The sequence below is a fragment of the Scyliorhinus canicula genome, chromosome 17, assembly GCF_902713615.1.
Source record: "Scyliorhinus canicula chromosome 17, sScyCan1.1, whole genome shotgun sequence".
Taxonomy (NCBI): domain Eukaryota; kingdom Metazoa; phylum Chordata; class Chondrichthyes; order Carcharhiniformes; family Scyliorhinidae; genus Scyliorhinus; species Scyliorhinus canicula.
Genome location: NC_052162.1, coordinates 28,456,973 through 28,482,940, shown reverse-complemented (window position 1 = coordinate 28,482,940; position 25,968 = coordinate 28,456,973). Strand labels below are relative to the sequence as shown.

General features: G+C 48.7%; 1 long non-coding RNA gene across 2 annotated transcripts in view; it reads right to left on the bottom strand.

The window, feature by feature from the left end:
* The window catches only part of LOC119952391, a 69,247-nt gene that overhangs the window by 21,212 nt on the left and 22,067 nt on the right, over positions 1-25,968 (bottom strand). For both annotated transcript variants that reach the window (XR_005457845.1, XR_005457844.1), the window contains exon 2: positions 25,501-25,548. This is a non-coding gene — a long non-coding RNA (uncharacterized LOC119952391). The remainder of the gene's footprint in view (positions 1-25,500; positions 25,549-25,968) is intronic.

Below are 25,968 nucleotides of genomic sequence, written 5' to 3'. Positions count from 1 at the left end.
GGCGGAGGCCGCTCGCGAGGAACAGTCCCCCCCCACTTCGGCCTGTTCATGCGCCCCGGACCACCACCCCACAGTGCTACCAGCCCTGAATAATGTCCCCCCCCCCTGCCCACAGATCGGCCCGACTGTGGGAGCGCTGGACTGGATCCGCAGCCACCGTGCTGAGGTCCCGACAGATGAGACCACACGTGCCCCACGCCGTCGGGAATTCAGCCGGTCGAGGGCGGACCATCGGGATGCGGGTCTCAGGCAATGGCCTCAAGCCGTGGATACGTGGCGCGCCGTACTCGCAGAGTACGCCACTTTGGTCGGGTAATGTGATTCTCCGGCTGGTCGCCGAATGCGATTTCGGCATTGGCAATCGGAGAATCCAGCCCTAGGTTTCAATTCTAGAGAGATAGAGTTGAAAAGTCAAGATGCTATGCTAGAACTGTATGGAAACTTGGCTAGTCTACATTTAAGAATACTGTGTGCAGTTCTGGCTGATGTATTATAAAAAGGATAGTGTTACTGGAGAGATGGCACAGATTATTACAAGGGTTATGCCAGAAATTTCTCTTAGGAAAGGATGAACAGGCAGGGTATCAATTCTCTTCAAGAAGACTGAGGGTGATCTAATCTGAGGGAGGTCTTCAAAATAATGATAGGTTTTGATATACAGAGAGAACGTTTTCACTTGTGGGGGAGAGCATAAGGAAATTCAGGGCAATGTATTTTCTCAAAGATCAGTGAGAATGTGGAACTCGCTACCATAGCGAGTGTGGTTGAAGCAAATCAGGGGAAGCTCGGCAAGCATAGGAGGGTGAAGGGGGAAAAGGGTTTTGGTAATAAATTTTGATGAGGAAAAATGGGAAGAGGCTTGAGTGGAGAATGAACACCAGAATGGACAGGTTGGGTTGAGTGGCCTGTGATGTGTTGGGTATGCTGGGTCTGCAAGGACTGCGTTTACTGTAGCAGTGAGAGAGACAGGCTTCCAACACTTGGAGAAATGCAACTCTATTTTATTGAACTACCAACTGTTAAACATACTTAGACTGTGGGTTGACACTATGCTGAGTTGACTGGAGACCTGAGGCTAACCTGACCAGACTATCTTACTAGCACATGGTGGATGTTCGTGTTGTTGCTCATGGGCTCTGGCTGTCTCAGAGGCTGCATCACAAGAGAGCAGGAAAACTAGTGCCCTCTGGCTTTATAGTGGTTGTGTCCTGTCTGGCGATTGGCTGCTGTGTTCTGTGTGTTCATTGGTCATCCTGTGCGTCAATCAATGTCTGTCTGTGCACCATCATATACCTGTGTGTATATTATGACAACCTGTTTCTGTGTTGTATATCTTGTGTACGTCATGCCATGCAGGAGGAACCCCTAAACTACCTTCCATGATTTAATTCCTCCTCTTGGCTGGTCTCCCACATTCTACCCTCTATAAACTTGTGGTCATCTAAAACCTGTGTCTACAGCTGCATAAAGACTTGTTCCTCCATCACCCATGTGCTCACTGACTTACATTAACTCTCGGCCATGCATCAACATATTTTAAAATCACACCCTTGTTTTCAACACCTCCAAGGCTTCAACCCTCCCTTCCTCTGTAATTTCCTCCAGCCTGACAATCCTCCAGGATACTCTGTGAAGCACATTTGGAACATTTTACCAGGTTACAAATGCTATATAAATATGGGTGGTTTGCTGTATTTTTTAATATAAATTAAGAGTACCCAATTATATATATTTTTTCCAATTAATGGGCAATTTAGCGTGGCCAATCCACCTAACCTGCACACCTATTGGGCTGCGGAGGTGAAACCCACGTAGACATGGGGAGAATGTGCAAACTCCACACAGACAATGAGCCAGGGCTGTGATTTGAACCCGGGTCCTCAGCACCGCAGTGCCAGTGCTAACCACTGCGCCACATGCCGCCCTTGCTATTTTTTATGTGGTCCCAGCAGACGTGAGACTTCCACAGAACAATATGCAGTCCAGTGAGTGACATGCTGCTGCTTCCAGCCTGATACTGAAACTGCCGCCCTCAGCGTGAAATCACCGTGTAATTACTGAATTTTACTTCCTGCTAACTGAGGGCCTTCTATCCCATCTGCTACTGCTGCTAACAGTTTCAGCATTAGCAAAGGAATCTCGGATATTTTGGATTTTGGATTTGTTTATTGTCACGTGTACTGAGGTACAGTGAAAAGTATTGTTCTGCATACAGTCCAGACAGGTCATTCCATACATGACAAAAAATCAGAAGCATACATAAATTCACAATGTAAATACAGACACAGGCATCGGGTGAAGCATACAGGAGTGTAGTACTACTCAATAGAGAAGATGTGTGAAGAGATCACATCAGTCCAGAAGAGGGTCATTCAGCAGTCCGGTAACAGTAGGGAAAATGTTTTTCAATCTGTTTGTACGTGTTCTCAGACTTTTGTATTTCCTACCCGATGGAAGAAGTTGGAAGAGTGAATAAGCCAGGTGGGAGTGGTCTTTGATTATGCTACTCACTTTCCCAAGGCAGCCGGAGGTGTAGACAGAGTCAATGGATGGGAGGCAGGTTCGTGTGATGGACTGGGCTGTGTTCACAACATTCTGAAGTTTCTTACGGTCTTGGGCCGAGCAGTTGCCATACTAGGCTGTGATGCAGCCAGGTAAGATGCTTTCTGTGGTGCATCTGTATGGTTGGTAAGAGTTAATGTGGAAATGCTGTATTTCCTTAGCTTCCTGAGAAATTATAGGCGCTGTTGTGACTTCTTAGTGGTAGCATCGATGTGCGTGGACCAGGACAGATTGTTGGTGATGTGCACACCTAGGAATTTGTAACTGTCGACCATCTCCACCATGTCATCATTGATGCAGACAGGGGTGGGTACGATACTTTGCTTCCTGAAGTCAATGACCAGCTCTTTAGTTTTGCTCAGTAAGAAGTCTTACAACACCAGGTTAAAGTCCAACAGGTTTGTTTCAAACACGAGCTTTCGGAGCACGGCTCCTTCTTCAGGTGACATTTTTTGCTGACATTGAGGGAAACTTTGTTGTTACATTCCCTTTTAAAATATGTTTAAAACAAATGATAAAAATACGCAGAATCAAATGGAGCAGAGTGTAAACTCTTTTCATGATTAATTACAATGAAAAGAATCAATGCGTCATACCATTGTAGAATAAAGGGTGAAGGAAAAACCTTAATTCAAGCCAGCAACACCTTTTGCTTGCACATCCTTAAGATAACCAACATTCCATCTATTTTTCCCACACTGCTTTTAAACATTTCAGAAACCTGAACAATATTGACTTACGACACTATTTTTACCATGTTAGGGAATATTTTGAATATCTGGAGATTTAAATTTTTATGGGTTCTCTTTACTACAAGGACAATTTGTGCCGAACAACCATTTTGGCCAAAATTTTAAGCACAGCAGGAAGTAAAACTGATTGAGATGGGATAGCACAGATAAACATCTCATGAAAGATGTTGGGTTGTATTCTCCGTTTGGGAGAAAAAGTCCCCGTGCCAGCGTGAAAACGGTGGCGTTTTATCCCAGAATAACTGGCGCAAAACGGTCATTGATTCCCTGCTCCGGGGTACTGGGGGGGGGGGGGGGGGGGGTGTAGAAGGGGGGGGGGGGCTAGCAGGGAGACAGCGTAGAGCTTCCAGCTCTAGCTGCCGATACGGTCTGGAGAATTGCCGGGTCTGTGGCCGTGCATGCGCACAGCGGCGGCCTGCAGTTGCCGTGCCGTGCTTCATGGCAGATGCACCCCACAGACCCGAACCGCAAATACAGTCCCCCCCCTTTGGCCCCTCGCAGGCCCTGGACCGCACCCCCACAGTACCCCCAGCCCCGAATTTAGCCCCCACCCCGCCTGGGGATCGGCCCTCCCCGACTGTGGCGGCGCTGGTCTGAGTCCGCAGCAGCCACACTGAGTTCACGATGGCTGAGCCTGAGGCCGTGGATATAGCGTGCAGTGTACTCCTAGAGTACGCCGCTTTTCAGGGGAGCTGCATCGCAAGCGTGATTTCGGCAGTGGGGATCGGAGAATCCAGCCTTTTGAAACCGATTCATGAACTGCTAGTAAAGAATGATGGGCGAAACTTTGGCAAAAAGTGACCATGGACTCGATTTCGTGGCCTCTTGCGGTCGAGCAAGAACGCGATGAGGTCGGTGAATAGTGGGAGTAGGCAAAAACAAGAATTGCGCCAAGTGCCAAACCGTTTGTGATGCCACCGGCCTGCTCCCGTAGGCGAAATCGGGATCCCGTCGGAGCATGGCAAGAAACCAATATCACCACTTAAGACCTATTTCTTTACAATTAACAGAAGCCCATATCCAATGGCCTCTCGTGATCCAGCCGCCTTTGCAGCAAGTGGTCATGCTGGCGCCGATTAGTACCCCTGAAAAACGTGAACCTGGCGGAAGGGTTGCCACAGGGAGCTGAGGAGGTGAGTCGCCATCTTTGTTCACAGATAATCAACCTAAGGGCACTGGGCTTTCTGCCCCTGTTTTCAGAGGGGGGGTAGGATGGTAAGCGGGTGGGGGGGGGGTCCACTCTTGGTTTGGGTGGTGAGCCACGGGATGGGGTTGGAGCTGGGGAGGGGGTGCTCCACAGCGGGTTTGCTCTGCTGGGGGGGGCTCTGCCATGGCAACCCCTAGATCGTGTGCCCATTCCGGGGGCAACCCTTGTCCCTGTTTGTCTGCCACACAGCCACCCATAATCCCCACTGACCATGGAGGCCTCTGGCAATCGTAGTTAAGTGAGCACCACACATCCCAAATGGATTTCCGTGGGTAGGTGGGCCATGCAGCATGTGGAAGTCATTGTCTAGCTCTCAATCAGACCGCGATGCCTAGGGCATTGTGCCTGAATACTGCGGGAGACAATTCTACAGGTGTAGCAGCCTAGTTCTGAACACCCAGGGATGGGCCGCAGCCCTGGGGACATGTCCATGGCTGGAGGGTGGGTGAGTGCAACATGGAGGGAACCGACGGCATGGGTGGGCCAGGGCACGGTACGGTGCTGGGTGTGGATGGTGAAAACTCATCCATGCAGCCCGGTGTAGGTCGTTGACCTTCTCGTGGCACTGGGTGCCTGTCCGCCTAGTGACGCTGACCGAGCTGATGGTCGCTGCCACATCCCCCCAGGTGGCACTGGCTGCCCTGTGGCTGACTCTTGACAACCCTCGGGGGAACAGGGCATCGCTCCTGGCCTCGATCACCTCAAGGAGCCTCCCCAGGTCTGGATCCCTGAATCGTGGGGCTGGTTGTCTTGACGCCATGGCTGTGAGCTGAGTGGGGTTGGCTGTGCAGTGACCAGTGTAGGTGCTGCTCTACCTTGTTAGGGGAGGATGGCAAGCGCAGTTGCAGTGAATCAGCTGGTGAGCTTTCATTTGCGACGTGAAGCCCGTGGGACCGCCTTAAGTGGACCAATTAACTTTGGATTGTGGTGATGGCCTTGCCTGGGCGAGCGCTGGGGAGCTCGCGGCAGTTCTTGCTCACTACCACACTTAGAAACCTTTTGGCAGAATTGCACCCCAGGTGTCATTTTGGGCGGGAAAGCCGGTGCGAATTGTATCAGCTGTTCTACTGTGATTCCCATCGCAATTCTCCCACACTTATGCCGGGAATCCCCAGGGCCGCTCGCCAGTGGAGGGAATCCCTGTGGCCTACTGAATCTGGAGTCGGGACAAAAGCGGGTTTGACAGCTTCCCGGTGTGCCATTGAATGACACTGAAAACCTGATTGAATGGTACGTCAGGGCCGCTCTTCACGCCGGCGTGAGTTACTCCAGTTTTCCAGCTGGAGCCAATATTTACGGCACAATTCTCCTGAAAACATTTTGAGTTAATTTATGGCGGGTTTTTCAGGGAGTTTTCCGCAGGCTCTGGCCACTAATGTTCCCCACCGAGGTACGTGTCTCTCCATCGCTAGTCAAGGAAACTTAGTCACTTTTTGGGCCCTAGGGGCTTTCTTACCAGTTGAACCCACATTTAGCACTGGGGAGCTGAACTCACGGGCCGCCAATTTTGAAAGGTTGCCCCGATCTCTAAGTGAGGTTGTGAGTCCTCCACACCCCCACCCATGGGAAATGTTACCCACCCCTCCCCGACGCACATGGACACTACCCCACACCCCACAACTGAGGACACCCTGCTAATGGGGTCCCTGGGGCCCTCTCTTCAGGCTCCCCCCAAGCCACCTTACAGCACCCCGTCCCTTCCAGGAACCCCAACCATAACCCCCTCTAACATCCCGAAAGCCCCTACTTAACTGCCCTGACCCATCTTCAATCTCCCCTCCACCCTCATTTCATGGGCATGGCCCCCTCCCCCGGCCCTTGGCAGTGCCAACCTGGCACCCTTGCACTGCCACCCTGGCCCCCAGGCAGTGTACCTGCCAGCTTTGCAGTGCCAAAGTGGCAGCTGGGCAGTGCCACGGGGCCCATGTTCCAGGGGGAGGGCCAGGGGGCCACACTGCACTTACCTTGGCCACCCTGGGGTCTCCGATGGCCTGAGTGAGACCCCGGGTGCCACTCTGCCTGGTCTATGTTTGTCTAGACCAGCACTGATCGGTGCCCAGTTGCAGCCTCCCTGGGGAGGCCGATGAATCGATGGAGGCCAGTGGATCCCAGTTGAGTAGGTCGTAGGTAGGTCGATTACATACTTCTGGGAGCAGCATTTGGTCACGCCCATTTGGGGCGGAGTTACGATTGGGTCCCCAGGAATAGCGAGAGATTCGTCAAGCGCAACATGGATGGAAAATTGCCCCATTAAATCTGCAACAAATGCATTCTGGGATTGAATTCACATCCCATCACGGAAGCTTGAAAAATTTAAATTCAATGAATGGAAATAAAAGGATGGAAGCAGTAAAATAAACCATGAAGCTGTTGGATTGTCCTAAAAACTGAACTGCTTTACTGATGGCCTTTGTGGAAAGAAAGTTGGCATCTGTACCATAGTTTTTGTGAGATTAAGTCCTATCTTCATAGTGAGGACCCCTTGCATTGTGTCATGTGTAACATTGGCATTGTGTGAAGTGGGATAGATTAGGAACAGGGCCTCAATGGGACCCTGTGGGTTATCGGTTATCAGCATCAGCAGAATTGTATACCGCTGCAAAACCCCGTGGCTTGGCAGATTCCTCATTCTACCATTAAGCTACGTGACCAAGCCTGCTTCAATAAGGAGTTTAGAAGAGTAGCACCAGGCATGTCTGAAAATAAAGAGCTGATCGGGGGATGCTAGATGCATGTTCAACAGGGCAAATAGGAGGTTATAAACAGAGCAAAGTGGTTCCAACGGATCATGTCGAAGCACTGCATTTCTGTCACATCCTGATTGAATGATGATGGACAATTAATCAGCTAGCAGCAGGAAGAGGCCCGTGGCCCATGATGGTGGAACCCAATATACGAAAGACAAGGCTAAAGTGATCACAAGCATTTTCAGCCTGAAACATAAATATAATGGCTTAAGAAAATAGGAGCATTGGAATTCGTTCAACCCCTTGAACCTTATGTCACGGTTAATCTGCATCTCCACTTTGTTTATGCCTTTGATCCGTATCCCTGAATACCCTGCCTTATAAAAAATGTGTTGATCGCAGTTTTTAAAAAAAATAATTGCCCAGCATTTTGGGGGAAATGAGTTCCAATTATCACTATCCTTTTTGTGAAAAGAAAAATGCTTCTTTATTCCATTCTAAATGGCCAGCTCTAATTTTGGAATTATATCCTCTTGTTCTGGAATAACCCACCAGTGGAAATAACTCTTTTAATATATGCTCATTTAATCACATCAATTAGATCAAAAATCAACTAATGTTATGCAATCTGTCCCCACAATCTAGCCCCTATAAACCACTTCACCACCTTGGTAGATCTTTATTGTATCCAGTATATGCCTTTAGAGAAAATGCCAGTTGGAGACAATACATGTTCCTCAGGGGACTTGTGACAAAACTTCTGATGTGTATTATAAGGAGGATCAAATTAAATGTTGCTTGATGAACAGGGAACAAAGGGGCAGAGTTACTTGGATGTTGTTTGGATTGCAGGAGAGTTGGAATTAGTGCACATTGTGGGTCAGTGTGGATTCTCTTTTGTTCTTGATATATATATATATAGATATATATATAGATGGCCTGAATTTGAGCACCTGGTATAGGTTATAAAAATTTGCTGATGGCACAAAAGTGGAGAGATAAGCGAACATTGAGGTATAAGAGACATCAGGAGGATAGGGAGGGTTCAGCAGAATATCGGGTAAATGCAGTTTAACACAGAGAAGTAAAGCATCTTGGAAGGATAAGTAAGAAATAAAATAATCCACTGAATAGAAAGACATGGAAGGGGTTGAATCAAATATAGATTGAGAATGTCACTGCAGACTGCTAACGCCATTTAAAGACCAACAGCATTTTGGAGCATAGAGTATTCGAGGAAAGAGCTGATGATAAATCTGCAAAAGGTAATGTTAAGGTTACAGTTAAGACTATGGCACGTAATTTTGTACTCCACATAATAGAAATGATATATCAGTATACAATGTAAATTCATTAAGCTTATGCCGGGGATAAGACATTATAGTTGTGAGGATAGACCTGAGATGTTGATACTATTTCCTTTCCATACACAACATATGCTTCAAGCATACTCCTCTGCACATCCAGCCATGTTGGTAAAACTCCTTGATAGGTTTTCCAATTGCTGATGTAACTATTTGTGTAAAGCTAGGTGGCTGAAACCCACATCTCTGTGCTGTTCAGCAGAGCCGGATGAGGAAGATTCCTTCTGGCCAGCTGTTTCCTAAGCTCTCCCTGCCACCGGGATCCACTGCTATTCAGTAGTGCTGAATGGCTCATCATGTGCAGTCCCCGGTACCTGAATAACTCATATACTCAGAGGGTGGAGCTTGAGTGGTTTGGGTCATCATGCTCCTGCCTCAGAACCCGAAGCTAAAGAAATTTGGCATGTCTGCATCGACTCTCACAAACTTCTACAGATGTGCGATAGAGAGGATCCTATCCGGCTGCATCACAGCCTGGTATGGCAACTGCTTGGTTCAAGATCGCAAGAAACTGCAGAGTGTGGTTAACTCTGCTCAGCGCATCACACAAGCTTGCCACCCACACATTGATTCTGTATACACCTCCCGCTGCCTCAGGAAGGCAGACAGCATTATCAGAGGTCCCTCCCACCCAGGCATTGCCTTCTTCCAGACCCTTCCATCAGGCAGAAGGTGCAGAAGTCTGAAGACCCGCACATCCAGACATAGGAACAGCTTCTTCCCCACAGCTATAAGACTCCTCAATGACTCCCCCCGGACTGATCTGTTCCCTGTAAGAACACTATTCCCGACGCCCTGTGCTGCTTTTGCTCATGTATTTGCTTTGTTTGGCCTGTTGTTCCGCACTGTAACCAATCACTGTTTGTCGATGTACCATTTGTCAATGTTCTCAGTTGATTATTCTCTTTGTCTACTATGTACGCACTGTGTACGTTCCCTCAGCCGCAGAAAAATACTTTTTACTGTACTTCGGTACAGTGACAATAAATCAAATCAAAATCAATCAAATTAAATGGAAGACCTTGTGATCAAATCCCAGGACTTGTTGGCCACAGAAGGAACATTCATGGAGCTCAAAGCAGATTGTTAATCAGCCTGCAAGATCCTTCCAACTTTTTTCCCAAAGCAAAAGAGAGGAAGGAAACAAGCATCAGATCTAAACCTGCAAAGCCCACCTCATCCCATTCTCACTAACCTGTGGCTTGGGCCTCTTGGTGATCCTAGGTGTCTTCTGTGGTGCAGTGCCAGACATTTCCAACTCTTCTGCTAGGAATACCTGCAATAGGCAGCTGCTGGCGTCTGGCAGACTGGCTGCTCTTGGTTGGGCATTGGGAATTCCACCACAGGGATCCTTAATCCTGGGGAAAGCCACCACTAGCCACTTAATACAAGTAGGTCTGTCCAAAAGGGGCACCCAACGACTCTCACCCCATTGTCTCAATTAAATGCTGCACATGGAGTGCATGACTCCCCCGATTTCTTTCTTTCATTCTTTGCAGAGCAGCTCAACGATCTGTTTGGCTGGTTGAAAGCTTTGACAGATGTATGAGGTCATGGCTTCCTTAAGAAGCACTAATATGTTCTGAAGTCCACTGTTTGTTTATTCGGCTATCTCTGGGAATGTGGATTTTATCATGTCTTTAACAGATTTTATAAGAATCTGACAAAGCCAATGGTTTTTCAAATACCTATTCAAGTGATTTGGTTTATTGTGACGGATATATGAGCTTTTCCATGACTTCCAAATGTTATTAAAGGGCTTGTTTATAAAATGGATATTAGATGAGTGTGAAAGTAGGAGGTGAAGGAGGTAAGGACATTAATGGTGTGGGACTGAGGGTTAAGAAGGTGAGGTACGGGGATAGGGCTTTACAGTGATCTGCAGGTTTAACTTTATTTGGAGAATAGGAATGAGGCAATGAGGAACTGGGACAACATTTTCTGGGAATGGAGGTAGGCCGCTTAATTTGGCCTCATTGGCATTACCCAGCTTCCGTCTCTGCTGGTAGCAGGGCCAACTACAGGCCATCCTGTCCTCTGTGACTTAAAAATCCCCCCCTGTTGGTACTGCTGAGACAGAGGTGGGCCGGTGACGCCATGATTAATCCAGACTCCAATGGGAACATTCTGGCCTTTGTTTATATCGCTCAGCTTCTTGTATGCCTGGAATTCCCATTGTTCTGGCCTACGAAATCTAGATGTGTGTGCCTAGGAATGGGCTGAGATCTCTCCCAATAGTTTGAGTGTCTGGATAATCTAAAGGAGAGAGTGCCGCACTCTTTCAATTTAAATTAAGGGCAGGCAGTTTTAAAAAGTGACCCGTGTAAACGCCACTGTTAAATCCAACCAATCTCACTCCATGTTGCCCTGATTTACATCACAAATTTTGAATTTCTGCATTATTGAAAGGGGTTTTGGCCAAAACTGAACTCACCATCTAAATGCAGCCTCAGATATTGAACAATATTGTGCTGCTGGGTTTACATGTGGTGATTCAAGCAAAAGACTTCCATATTCTGAAACTTTTCCCAATGTTTATTATCTGGACAAAAGGCACCACATTGACTGAATAGAGCTAAAGCAAACACAGCAAAAGGAACTGTTTAGTTCATCACATCAGTGATCAAATTAGACCACTCGGTAGATACTGGCTAAATAACACCATGTTAAATTATTGCTTTTGGAAAATGTTATAAACTGCACGCATTTCTCAAAATATTTTTACAATTCAATGAATTTGAAATACAAGCTACCCAACAAGATTGTTTTATTGCAACATTAAAAGACTCGGTAGACATTATGCTAAAATTACAGAATCTATAAATGCTCCACAAATACAAGACGTATTTATTAATATGGATTGACTTTAGTATTGTTGGTACCAGGCCATTTCAAACTATTTGTAAAGTAGCTGAGTTATCCAGAAGTGACACTGACTTTGCAAATATCACCTTCCAGGATGCTAGTATATATGGGCAGTGGCAAATTCTTAAATGAAGCTTGAATCACCAGAGTCAGCAGACTGTCTCCAATGCCACTGTCAGCTGGGGTGGAGGCTCCAAAACACAACACTCACAGATGTTAGTTGAAGGCATTGTGAGCGCAAGGGAGGTTTTCATAGTTGAGATTCTTTCATTTCATCAGTGTAAAATATTTTTGTGTGATGCTAACACTAGATTATGTCAGATGACTCGTTTATTTACTTGAGAAGAAGGATCTTGTTTCAGTGGCCTGAGTATTCTTCATGCTTTTTACATGTGCAGGGCCTGGCAGTCGCTTATGATAGGCAGCAGGGGCTGCAAACTTTATTATAGAGCTTGTGATTCGATAGGAGGGTGATAACATTGTCTCAATCAGAAATGTTTGGCGAGAAGATGGCAGGAAGGTGAAGCCATGATGGCACCCTGGATGTGGGGGAAGGCAGAAATCGCTGCGAAGCCTCTGGCTGGCCCAGCCTGGCTGGCTTTGCTGGTCTGAAAATGAATGAAGTTAGTGACCCATCCGAAGGGAGTGTCAATGAGCAGCTTGAAACAACTGTGGACAACAGATTGGGACATACTGTACAGGTCCTCCATCAACAATGTACAAAGGTACATTGATATAGTTAAGGGTCCCCGCCCCCTATTTTCTAAGGATCTGTATCCCTCAGCTCCCTGCCCATTCATGTATCTGTCTAGATACATCTTAAATGACGCTATCGTGCCCGCCTCTACCACCTTCGCCGGCAATGCGTTCCAGGCATCCACCACCCTCTGCGTAAAGAGCTTTCCATGTATATCTCCCTGAAACTTTTCCCCTCTCACCTTGAACTCATGACCCCTAGTAATTGAGTCCCCCACTCTGGGAAAAAGCTTCTTGCTATCCACCCTGTCTCTACCTCACATGATTTAGTAGACTTCAATGAGGTCCCCCCTTAACCTCCATCTTTCTAATGAAAATAATCCTAATCTACTCAACCTCTCTTCATAGCTAGCGGCCTCCATACCAGGCAACATCCCGGTGAACCTCCTCTGCACCTTCTCCAAAGCATCCACATGCTTTTGGTAACCTGGCCACCAGAACTGTACACAGTATTCCAAATGTGGCCGAACCAAAGTCTTATACATCTGTAACATGAAATGAAAAATGAAAATCGCTTATTGTCACAAGTAGGCTTCAAATGAAGTTACTGTGAAAAGCCCCTCGTCGCCACATTCCGGCGCCTGTTTGGGGAGGCTGGTACGGGAATTGAACCGTGCTGCTGGCCTTGTGAGAGTAAACTGGATCACCCCGAGGAAATCCACGCAGACACAAAGAGAATGTGCAGACTCCAAACAGATAGTGACATAATTAACGTGTTAAATAAAAATAAGTTTAGTTTTTCTCTACAATCAGGTCTGGATTCCTTTCGTTGCCCCCAACGAAAGTGGCAATCTTGGCATCAGCTGATGGCAGCACAGGTTGTGGTTCCATTCTTAAACAGCAGTCCACCCTGCATGCAATGGTTTCAAGATCGCTGGCTGTTTTTGTGACTGCAGCTAGGAGGAGCCACTGTGCAGCCTAGAACACCAGCCTTCAGCTCAAAGCCAGAAAAAGTTGTTGCGGAGGATTTGCCTACATCAGTGATCACAGCAGCATCCTGCATCTTCACTATCAGCAGCCTTCAGCGGAGACAGCGAGATAGGTGGCTGATAACAGGAGAATAGTGCAGGCCACAAAACGAATGGCCCTGCGGTTCAGTGATGCCTCTCTGCAGGCTTTCCTACAGGTGGCCCAGGAATGGCAGGCGGACTTGGTCCCAACTCACAGCAAGAAAAGGCCCGCCTGCCTGACCAAGGAAGGCCTGACAGAGGTGGTATCAGAGATTAGTAGCTCTGGGGTCCAGCAATGCAATTGGACCCAATGTCAGAAGCAGGCCATTGAACTCCTTCACATTGCCAGCGTGAGGATGAGTGAATGATGAGTGGCTGTCATGTGGGCAAAATGTGATGTGTCCCAATGTGTGGAGGGATCGGCCAGATGGGTAAAAGTATAGCACGCCCCAATAGTGGTTGCCTCAGCAGGAAAACTGGATGCAGGTGACAGGTATCAGGGGCGGGATTCTCCGAACACCCGCCGGGCCGGAAAACCGCCGGGCGGCAGCGTGAATCACGCCCCGTCGCCTCGACGCCAGTTGCCGAATTCTCCGGCGCTGGTGTTTTTGCGGGGGCAGGAATCGCGCTGTGCCGATGGCAGCCGCTGGCAGCGCCCCCCCCCCCCCCCCCCCCCCCGGCGATTCTCCGCCCTGCGATGGGTCGAGCGGTCACCCATTTGTGGCCGGTCCCGCCGGCGTAAATTAAACCAGGTCCGTACCGGCGGGACCTAGCTCTACGGGGACCTGCAGAGTCCTCGGGGGGGGGGGGGTGGCACGGTGGGATCTGGCCCCTGGGGGGGTTGGGGGGGGGTGCCCCCACAGAGGCCTGGCCCGCGATCGGGGCCCACCGATCTGCGGGCGGATCAGTGCCGTGGGGGCATTCTTTCCCTCTACGCCGGCTGCTGTCAACCTCTGCCATGGCCGGTGAGGAGAAGAACCCCCCTGCATATGCGCTAGGATGACGCCAGCGCACGCTGGCGCTCCCGCACATGCACTAACTCGCGTCGGCCAGCAGAGGCCCTTCCGCACCGGCTGGCGCGGCAGCAACCCCGCTGACACCGGCCTAGCCCCTGAAGGTGTGGAGGATTCTGCACCTTCCGGGCAGCCCGACGCCGGAGTGGTTCACGGCAATCCTCGGCGCCGGTATAGCCCGCCCCACCGGGTAGGGAATGCTCCCTTTTGCCGGCAGCCAGGAGCTTTCCCGACGGCGTGGGGCTGTCCCACAATGGAAAACCCCATTGACCAGCCGGCGTAATGGTGCAACCCGCTGGTGGGGTGAAAGAGGTATGTGGCGTGGCGGGGAGGAGAATCCAGCCCGAGATCTGGGAGGATCTGAGGGACGGCAACTGTGGACGGGAGTCTCAGTGTCACCTTCTGGCTGCAGGAGAAATGGGTCCACAGCAACAGGTAATGGGCAATAATGAATGGAGGCTTATGAACCCTGACAGTTGCTGAGGTGGAGGCTCTGTCCGGAGAATAGGGCAGTCTGGTCATTGCTGCTGGAGGAATCAGATTGATGACGGATCGGAGTGAGGAGGTCTCGTGCACAGTGTGTCCTACTCTGAGCAGAAAGGAAGAGCATGACAGATATGGATTGGAGGAGGGAATGGGAAGGGCTAAGCTCCAATTGTTTGTGTGCTCCCACTGTGTTTTTTGCAAGTCGGAGGGATGGGTTGCTGCCTCGACATGGACCCTGAGGGTCAGAATGTCCAAGCGTCAGAGGATGCAGTGACACATCATTCCCCACACCCTTCACCAGCACAGATACATAAACCTCGGTCACAAATCAATACGGGGTCCCAAACTGGTTAGCACCTCACAGACACACAGGAGCAGCTGACAGGGGGTACGGCAGATGAGGGTCCTGACAGCTGATATCTGTTGGAGGTGAGACTCATGCTGATCACCAGGCTGATGATGGGCCTCTGATATTGGCAACATTTAATCTGCTGGATTTTCAGTTAAAAATGTGAACAGCTGGCAGAGTTGCTGAGGGCCATAGCCCTCTATGTGCAGATGATAGAAGATTTCATTCAGGCCGTGTGTTCAGCCAACCGTTAAGAGTGCGAGTGCATGGTTTCCTCCATGGAAAGGCTGGATACCGTTATACTATATTTTGGTTAAACCAATTAAATACAATGAAGCAAACTATGGGACAAATCAAAGGAGCAGCCCCTTAGGGACACTGCATCAGACAAAAACAAATCGTAAACGAAAATCATAATATTAAAATAAAATGGGGTTAATAAAACACCCCAGTACCTATGGTGCCCACCAGGATGGTTCCCCGTGGTCCGCACCATCATGTCGATGCCCTTGGCGATGCTCCTCAGTGACTGGGCCATGCTGTGCAGCGCCTCGGCAATGCCCACCCGCGACTGGGACAAGCTCCGCAGCGCCTTGGCTAGACCGATCTGAGAGCGGGAAATGTCCCGCAGAACCTCATAAAGGTCAGCCTGGTTCTGGGTGACATGGCGAGACCCTCAGCCATGACTGTCGCTGACTGCGCGATGCCTTGGACAACTTCACTAATGGTACCGACATCGTGCACCAGGCTCTCCACTGCAGTCGCCACTCCAACAGTGTTGGCGTCTGTGCCACGCATTGCCAGTGACATCTCCTCCGCCCGTATCCTCTGGGACTCCTCCAAGCTATAGATCTGCTGGAGTGTCGCTGACATCCCCTCTGAATGTCCTGACCGCTCCCTATCGTCTCCATCAACTCCAGGATGACCTCTTCCTGGTGGGCTTAGCATCAGGCTGGGAACCAGCTGGGATTCAGCAGTCCTCCAACTGCTGTCTCGTCCGGGGGGTTCCTGTCTCCATCAACAGCAGGGTGGTGCTCACCAGCCTGTGCCCCAGAAGCCTGACCACTAACATTTCCCACCGAGGTGTACGTATCTGCGCTGGTGGAGGGTGGGGCTGATAGATGTGATGCGACTATTATGGTGACATTCTCAGAGCTCTCCTCCGAGGTGGTCTTGAGAGACTGGAGAGGGCGCCACTCGGGAGGGTCTGGCACCCTCGGCTGGAGAACCTGCAGCAGTATGGACATGTGGTCAGTGGGAGAGCAGAGTCAGTCAGTAAGGCAATAACAACTCATGTTGGACAGGCCACCCAGGTGGAACCTGGTGGTTAGAATCATAGAACCTCCTCACCCTTGTGGCATCCACCAGCCTCCGTGTTGGTGATTGCCCTGTCCTCAGCCACACCGGTCACTTCAGGGCACGTACCTCGAAGGTGGTGAGGATTCTGATGTCGCACCCCTCCGCCAGAGTGGGTGCTCACCCAGCAATTATGGTAAAGCTTTTCCTGAGGAGACACAAAGAGGGCATCGTTAGCCACACGAGTGGTTTACAGTGGTGGGAGATGGGGGTATGAAGGTAGTATTGGGGAGGTTGAAGGGGGAGGGGGGAGGATTGGGGGTCGCATGGAGAGTTGGGGGGGGGTATATGCTCCCCTGGGGTGGAAAGGCCTCAAGGGTGTGTGGGAGTGTGTGTGTGGGGTTGGAGGTTGTGTGTGTGGGGGGTGGGGGGGGGGGGGGGGGGGCTATGGTGTCTACTCACTCATGCTGCCCGGTGTAGGTCATAGATCTTCTTCCTGCACTGGAGGACAGTCCTCCTGGTCACACTTCCCGGGTTCACAGCTGCCACCACCTCATCCTCGGCGGCACTGGCTGCCCTATGGCTGACCCTCCAGGACCCTTGGGGAACAGGACTACTCTCCTGGTCTCCACAGCATCCAGCAGCCTCCCCAAGTCAGCTTCCCTGAATCTTGGGGCCGGCCTCCTCGGCGCCATTGTTGTGAGCTGGCTGGGGTTGGCTGAGCAAGCGCAGCTTAAGTGCTGCTCGACCTTGTTAGCGGGGGGCTGGCGAACGCGGTGTTGGTGAATCAGCTGGCGAGCCTTTATTTGCGGCGAGAAGCCCGTAGTCCTCGTTAAGTGGAACAATTAAGGTTGAATAGGGTCGCCAGCCTCGCTGAGCCAAGCACCAGGAAGTTTGCTGCAATTCCCACTTGCTACAATACTTAGAAATGTTTCCAGAGAATCGTGCCCTATGTGCTGACACCAGGACTGAATCACATGAGTTTTATGCACCCGAAAGTGGCACCAGTCCTGGAGCAATTCAGGACATCCTAATGGACTAGCACCGGTGCCATGTGGAACTAGTGCAATTCCAATGAACTCTGGTGTGTGATTCACCGGGGTCGGGATTGGCACTCGAGAGCCTGACAAGCAGGAGCTGCACACAGGGACTCCACTCCCTACACACCCTCATCCCAGCCAAGTAGAGGGCACTGGTTGCACTGGATCATGCCCATCCCAATGATGGGTCAGCTAAGGCCAGTGGGTAGCTGGAGGGGTGGCTTGGGGAGGCACCCATACGACCAGTGGCACACAGTTCACAGTCAGCAGTCAGCGGCGTACGCAGCCACATGGGCTACCTTTCATGCTGCGGCAATGGTGGTCCATACCCATCAACCTCAACCCCATGACCCACCTCCTGGCCACCCGCTGGGCACCACTCCCGCTACTCCCCCCCCCCCCCAGCCCTAACAGAAGCCCCCCCCCCCCCCCCCCCCCCCCCCCGGGCCAGCAGCACAACTGTCAGCACAGAATAGCGATGTTGGACAGGGTTTAGAGAACCCCAAAGTGTGTCATGGAGTTCACCTGACCCACAACTTTTAATAGATTGTGGTTATGGGGAGCACACAGGCCTACTTTACAGGTGTGGTACAGCAGACAACTAAAGTACTTTTATATTAAAACAATGCTTATTAATGAAACCAGTTAACACTTTATAAACCTACAGTAAACAACTATCAACACAAATCATCCCCACAGATACAATATTCTATAAGTAATCCTTAATCTTTCCTTGCAACATCCATAAGACAAATACCCTTTTCAACACGGTTTAAAATCAGGTTTAAATTCTCTACTGAGAGCAGTTATCACCTTTAAAGAGCAAGTGATTTGAAGACATTCCTTTCATGCAGAAATAAATCAGAATTATACCTGGTTTTGCTGGATGCAGCTCCCAATCTGCAAAAACGAAACTGAACACACTGTGTAGCTGCTAGCTCAAAGCAAAAGTGAAAGACAGCCAGCCCAGCTCCACCCACACTCTGAAATCACTGCAGCTATTTGACAAACACACATTTCTTAAAGGTACTCTCACATGACAGCACCCAGTGCCGGCCTCGATTTTCGGCTGACGCGCGATTCTCTGCTCAACCCCACTTCATGATTCTGGCATCACTGGACAGAGAAGCCCACGCATTTTGTCTGATGCAATGTGTGAGAGATGTAGCTTTTTGGTGCTGTGCAGCAGCCGGTGTAGTTACCTGACAGCAGCTGTGAATCAGGCTGTCACAAGCCTCCATAGCACATATCTCCAAACTCTGGTGAATAATGTTGCTGTCATACCTCCTCAGCCTCTTCCTCCACATACTGCATGTCCTCTGAATGCATGGTTTCACCTCCCTGCTGTGCTAGATTGCACAATAGCCGGCAATGATTCTGGAATCTTCACTGGGTCATATTGCAGAGCTCCCACAGACATGTGCAGGCAATAGTATTGGTCTGTTCTCTGTTCAGTCATGCCCAGGCTGACCCATGGCTGTACTGTTCCCTAGCTTCAGCACAAGGGTTCTTCACTGGCATCAGTGGCCATGTCTCGAGAGGTTGCCCCTGTCACCGAGGATCTATCCGTGGAGGCACACAAGGATGAACAGCTAAGGCGGCTGGGAGTGCCATAGTAGAAATGCATCATGAATATTCCCTGGGATGTAGGCCCACACCTGCAGGATACACTTCCCAATGGTCACACACCAATTGGATGTTTATGGAGGAGACGTATTTCGTGCTGATGAAGGCTACAGATGGACTCAGCAAGAGAGGTAGATATTCAGCACCGTGGTGCTTTTCAATGCCACTGGAATAAGTGATGACCCAGTCCCACTGATCGCAGTCTTACGATCCCATTTGATGGTGTAAGATTCCAGAATGGAACCCTGGCTCAAAAGATCGCCGTTTTTACTTTTTTTTATAAATACATGGAGGAACGAAGCCACAGGATCACTAATTTGTTTTAATAAGAAGAAAGAAAATGTATTAAACATGAAAAGATTGAATTATTATCCAATACACCTTTACTCCCCCCCATAGTTTAATGATTACACACAGGTTTTAGGATTAACACAGATTACAAAATGCATCTTAATCTACAATGGTCTCATTAACACAAAGTCCCATTTTTCAGCACACAAGATGACTGTGGGCAAATACAATTTCTACTCCAAACCCCAAATCACCATTTTGGATGAGTACTCAGAATCTCCCGAAATGGTTGTCACGTGAGTTTCCAAACTCCACTCCCCAAAACACGCTTTAAAATCTTCTCACATAATAGTAATACTTTCCCTTAGCGGTTTGCATTCCGAAATCCAGACAGATTTTCCAAATGACACTTTTAAACAAAGCTTCCGCTGCACTTTTAACAGCAAATTCAGTCCAAGATCTTACACCACACCCTTTTAAGTTTTCTTAGTATTAATTGCTTTCACACAATCTCTGAGATCCAACCATCGATTTCAACTCATGTTCCACAGGCTGCAGTGATATCGCAAAAACCTGAAAATCAATTCAGATATCTTTCTGGCATCTCAGCCTTCTTCTCAGCTCTGTCAGTTTTTTCTGAACAGTGCTCTGTTCTAGTACCTTTAACCTCATTCTTCTTGGGAACTTCCCTTCATTTCTCTAATTTCCTTAACTAGCTTCTCTTCAGATCTCTATGCTTGTTTTCTTAACCATTACTCCATAGTATGGCTTTTCTTCTAGCAAAGCTGAGAGAAATGTTTCCTATTTAACCTTTTAAACCAACTGCTTCTAGCGGAGCTGCGAGGGCTGCTTTATCTCTCACTAGCTATCTCCAACTACCCACAAAGTCGCTAAACTAAAACTTAGAAGCTTCTCTACCTTACAAGACCACAGTTTCCAAGCAACACCCGCATGTTTATGCCTTTTATTTATCCTTCACATCAGAGCCCTTTCTAAGCACAGTAGAAACACAATTGGAACTTTACCAACCCCCACACATACAAACACCGTTGTCCAGCTTGAATCTAACTATAGGTTTTACCCTTCCTGGCAGAGAAACATAAAATTAAATACACTTAAAACTATACTTTATTTCTATAAATCCCTTAAAACTACCTTTGTTTTCCCAACAGTAGTTTGTTGTGCAACATCATGCAGAAGACAACGATGGTCTCCTTTTAGAGGTGGGTGGCTTCTCTGGCATGGGTGTGCCAACAACTTCAGGTATTGTACTGTTGAGACTTCTGAAGATGATGGGATGCAGAACTTTGACCTCTCTCCTGCTACTGTTCCCCGATGGCGTACTGGTGCAATCTGTACAGCCACAAACTGCACCATTTGCTGCTGGTACTGCCTCAGTAATGGTGGCTCCAGGGGCTGGTTCACCCTTCCTCCCCTTCTTGTCCAGAAGAATTGTATGGATGAGTCTCATCTTCAGGTGACAACCCCTTCACTGGGGTGTCCCCCGCCACCGGTGTTAATTGGCTCTCAGTTCCTGATGTCAGGCCTCTAACGTGCAGCATCCTATGGGATTCTACTGCCATGGATCCCGCTCCAACATTCAATCCCACCCATTATCTGAGGATTGCTGAATGGGGTGATGTGGCAGGTGAAGGAAAGAAGATTAGGTCCATGACACTTCAAAAGGTTTTTTTAAGCAATGCAATAATCAAAGTAAGCAATTGAAACCACCAATACATCCTGTCTTGGGAGTGTCCCTTGAAGAAATGTTTTTGTCTTATCACATGGCTTCAGTGATGCCATTATGTGGGTGGAGCTGGGTTGTGGCTCTGTGAGTTGTTTTACTTTTGCTTTCAGATTTAACTGCTGTGGACTCAGGGAGAAAGAAGGGTTTTGTTCCTGTCTTTCTATTTTCATTATAAATATCTGCTCCAGTAAAAAAAAACATTGATTATAGCTACCTGCTGCTTTGGTAACTTAAAATATATAGTTTGCTTTTCGGGAGGGTTTAAACCTGCTGGTGAGATGGGGTCAGAATCTCAGGAAAAGCCAGTCTTATTCAAGTGAGAATGCAGAGTGCTGGACCATGCCTTGAAAAGGGGTTTTTGGTTTATGGGATTGTTTTTGAATTGGAACAGTTAAGGGGGAATTCATTAAGTGTTATACATAGATTACTGTAGCTGTGGGCTAGCTTTATATTTGTAACTGATAAAAATTCTTGGGGCAGGATTCTCTCAACCAGCGACCGGACCATGCCACCTTGACACCGGCACGCGATTCTCCGCAGAGCGGCGAATTGGCGCTGTTGGTGCCAGCGTGTTTGGTGCGACGATGGTCGCGGGCTGCTCTATGCGGCTGGTCCACCGATTCTTGGCCCAGGATGGGCCGAGCGGCCGCAGCTAAAACGCTGAGTCACGCCGGCACCATCCACACCTGCTCGCAGCCGGCGTTCAAGGATCAGCTGGCGGCCTCTGGGAGGGCTCTGATCCCAGTGGGGTGGGGGTCTCCAATGTGGCATGGCCTGCGATTGGGGCCCAGCGATTGGCGGGCCAGCCTCTCTGTCCCCCGGTGTCTTTTCCTAAACGTCGGCCTCTGTACTCCTGTGCCATGTTGCGTCGGGGCCGGAGCGTTGAAGGAGGCCACCGCGCATGCGCGCATTGGCGCCGGTGCCACTGCGCATACGCGGATCCAGCGGCGCACAGTTCGCACTGGGATTGGCAGCTGGAGTGGCGTGAACTGCTCCAGCACCGTGCTGGCCGCTATTACTCCTGGCAGCGGCCCGTTCATGCCGTAGTAAAACGTGACGGTGTTCACAACGGCGTGGACACTCTGCCGCGGGATGGGAGAATCCCACCTGTGGTGTTTTGTTATATATAAATGTTAACTAAGTTCTCTGAATAAAGCTTATTTTGATTAAAGTGGCTAGGAAGACTGTTGAATCACATCAAGTGAAGGTTCTTGTGCTTGTCCTAGCCAAATTCAACAAAAGGTTATAGGTCGGGTGAACTCCATAATATACGTTGGAGTTTCTAAACCCTGGCCTATACCAATCCCCAACCACAGGGGGCATCTTTGGAAGAAATTACCTGGTTTTCACTGTCAGTCTTCCTTTCACTGTATAAATTATGGAATGTCGTATGAACCTGCAACTTAAGTTCTGGCAAAGCAAAGTCTTGCTATGTTTTGACTGCAGCTACATTTTGTTCGTCTATATTCAGAGTTATCTTGGAGCTGGCAACTTTTTTAAACAGTTGGTCATCTTCTGGAAGGTTTCCAGGTTGGTGTGTATGTCTGTGTGGCCCAGCTAAAGCATGCACTGGAGGTCATCTCCCACAGATTGACATTGCAGTTCTATTTGTTTTGGGTTCTTCCTCAACATATTTTTGACTTTCTGAGCTTCAGACTACTGCTTTGGGTGAACTTTGTTCCCAAAGTCCAGGAAACGCATTTTCAATTTCTCATCTTACTTATGTAAATCAGTTACGGGGTCAAGGAACAAATCTATTTTGGTGACTGCTTATACCATGCGAGTTCATAAGAACATAAGAACTAGGAGCAGGAGTAGGCCATCTGGCCCCTCGAGCCTGCTCCACCATTCAATGAGATCATGGCTGATCTTTTGTGGACTCAGCTCCACTTTCCAGCCCAAACATCATTACTCTTAATCCCTTTATCCTTCAAAAAACTATCTATCTTTACCTTAAAACCATTTAATGAAGGAGCCTCAGCTGCTTCACTGGGCAAGGAATTCCATAGATTCACAACCCTTTGGGTGAAGATTCCTCCTAAACTCAGTCCTAAATCTACTTCCCCTTATTTTGAGGCTATGTCCCCTAGTTCTGCTGTCACCCGCCAGTGGAAACAACCTGCCCGCATCTATCCTATCTATTCCCTTCATAATTTTAAATGTTTCTATAAGATCCCCCCTCATCCTTCTAAATTCCAACGAGTACAGTCCCAGTCTACTCAACCTCTCCTCATAATCCAACTCCTTCAGCTCTGGGATTAACCTAGTGAATCTCCTCTGCACACCCTCCAGCGCCAGTACGTCCTTTCTCAAGTAAGGAGACCAAAACTGAACACAATACTCCAGGTGTGGCCGCACTAACACCTTATACAATTGCAACATAACCTCCCTAGTCTTAAACTCCATCCCTCTAGCAACGAAGGACAAAATTCCATTTGCCTTCTTAATCACCTGTTGCACTTGTAAACCAACCTTCTGTGACTCATGCACTAGCACATCCAAGTCTCTCTGAACAGCGGCATGCTTTAATATTTTATCGTTTAAATAATAATCCCGTTTGCTGTTATTCCTACCAAAATGGATAACCTCACATTTGTCAACATTGTATTCCATCTGCCAGACCCGAGCCCATTCACTTAACCTATCCAAATCCCTCTGCAGACTTCCAGTATCCTCTGCACTTTTTGCTTTGTTATCCATTGGCCATTGGCACCGGCGTGGTTGGCGCGGCGCCGGTCACGTGCTGCTCTACACGGCCGGCCCACCGATTCTCCGGCCCGGAGGCCGTAAGAAAAGAGCCGGGTCCCGCCGGCGCCGCTCTAACCTGCTCTGGGCCGGTGGGACCTCGGCGTGGAAGGAACGGGTGGCGGCCTGTGGGAGGTGGGGGTCGGGGGTGGGCCTCCGATGTGGCCTGGCCCGCGATTGGGGCCCACCGATTATCGTTGCTTTTTTAAGTGCCAAAAGAACACTTTACCCTTTATTAAACAGGAACAGGACAAATGAATACAGCAGTAGCCTTTTTTGTTGTTGCAGTAATTAGAAAGCTTCACTAATTCATCAAGTAGTAGAAAATAAGAGTAGAGTAAGGGTGGCATGGTGGCACAGTGGTTAGCACTGCTGCCTCATAGCACCAGGGACCAGGCTTGATTCCAACCTTCAGTGACGGTCTGTGTGGAGTTTGAACATTCTCTCCATGTCTGCGTGGATTTCCTTCAGGTGCTCCGGTTTCCTCTCACAGTCCAAAGATGTGCAGGTTAGGCGGATTGGCCATGCTCAATTGCCCCTCAGTGCCCAAAAGGTTAGGTGGGGTTGCAGGGATGGGGTGGGGAAGTGGGTCTGGCTTGGGTGCTTTTTCGGAGGGTCGGTGCAAACTCGATGGGCCAAATGGCCTCCTTTTGCACTGTAGGGATTCTATGATTCTATGACTGCTGCACATGTGTGAAACACTGATTAGTTCTCCCATTTGTCTGCGAAACACCCACAAAAACAATGGCCTTGATATTTTTTGGGGGGGGGGGTTGCAACGAGTCTGTGAGGAGGAGCTGTTTTGTACTTGGAAAACCTAGAACAACAGTCTTACCTCACGTTCGTCTGACTTTAAGTGTGGGGAGAAGGGAGAGAGAAATAAAGGATTAGAGAGGGATGGGAGACACCAAAGTCAGGGACCTGGGATAAATCATTGGGACATTTGATGAGGGGTCCGAAAGAGATTGAGGGTTGAAATAAAACATCGAAGTGGAGTCTCGGAGGGATTGTGCATTGAGAGCGAATGGCCGGAGAGTTTGAGGGTCAAATGCAGCATTAATGGAGGATAGGAGAAACTGAATTTTAAGGGACTTTAATGGGACTGGAGAGACCAGGGAAGATGACAGTGACAAGAGCATGGAGCAGAGACATTGATAGAGCAGGAAAGAATATACCGGGAGAGCTATAGAGGACATGAGGGTCTTGGGTCTGGATAGAGTTAGTGAGCCACGGAGAATATGCATGATCATCGAGCTGCTGCTGGAGATTTCTTGGGAGTGTAACAATTTCCTTGGTGGACTGGGGGAATCATTCCTGTCTTGCTTTGTCCGCAATGCTGGAAAAGCACTTAGCTGTTTCATTCAGCAGCCCATCCTCCTGTTAGCTACCTGATTTCCTGAGGCCCAGGAAAACCAGCCAGGGAACAGTAAAGCTGGACTGGGGTAAAAAAACCAGAGTCACTCATCCTAATTAAAATATTTAAATGAGTGGCCCACCTCCCAAAGGAGGGGGGCTTTGAGGCAGGTTGGGTTGAGGTTTTGTGCACTTCTACTTCCCACCTGATTTTGAGGGTTAAAATTCTGCCTGATGTTTACATGGTTTTTAGAGAGTTTCTGAGTCATTCCACCACAGCTATGTTGGTGAATCCAATAACCGTTTGTTTTTGACCAGTTTCTTTTTGCCTTTCCCATTGTCTGTGGACATTATCTGACTTGATTTGCTTTGAAGACTTGAGATGGATTCACCCATTTCAATGAGACATACCTTCAAAGGTAGCAGGGGTCAAGCAGGAACTGTCCATTAAACACGTATCTGGGAAATGAAAAACGTCTGTTAATTTGAGCACATAAAATATCCAATATCCAATAAAACAGGATATTTTCTGACTTCATACTTTTGGCGGGCAATACTCTGTATTTGAAGCATATGCCAAACATTTGGACTTCTTCCTGTGCATTTTAAAAATTTATGGCTATATAAATGAACATGGTAACTGCTTCCAATATGTGCACCAGGTGGATCAGACCTCTTGCCAAGACTGTGAAGTGGGGGAAACACCCATAATATGGGCCTGAGTGTGACCATGAAGTTGCCCCACAATTTCTAGCATTTTGCACTGGTGAAGTATCAGGTATGGAATACATCAGCCCACACACAGGCTGTTAAGTTATCATTACATACAAATAACGAGAATTTGACCAGTTGTGCCTGAACAACACGGAGTAATTGAGT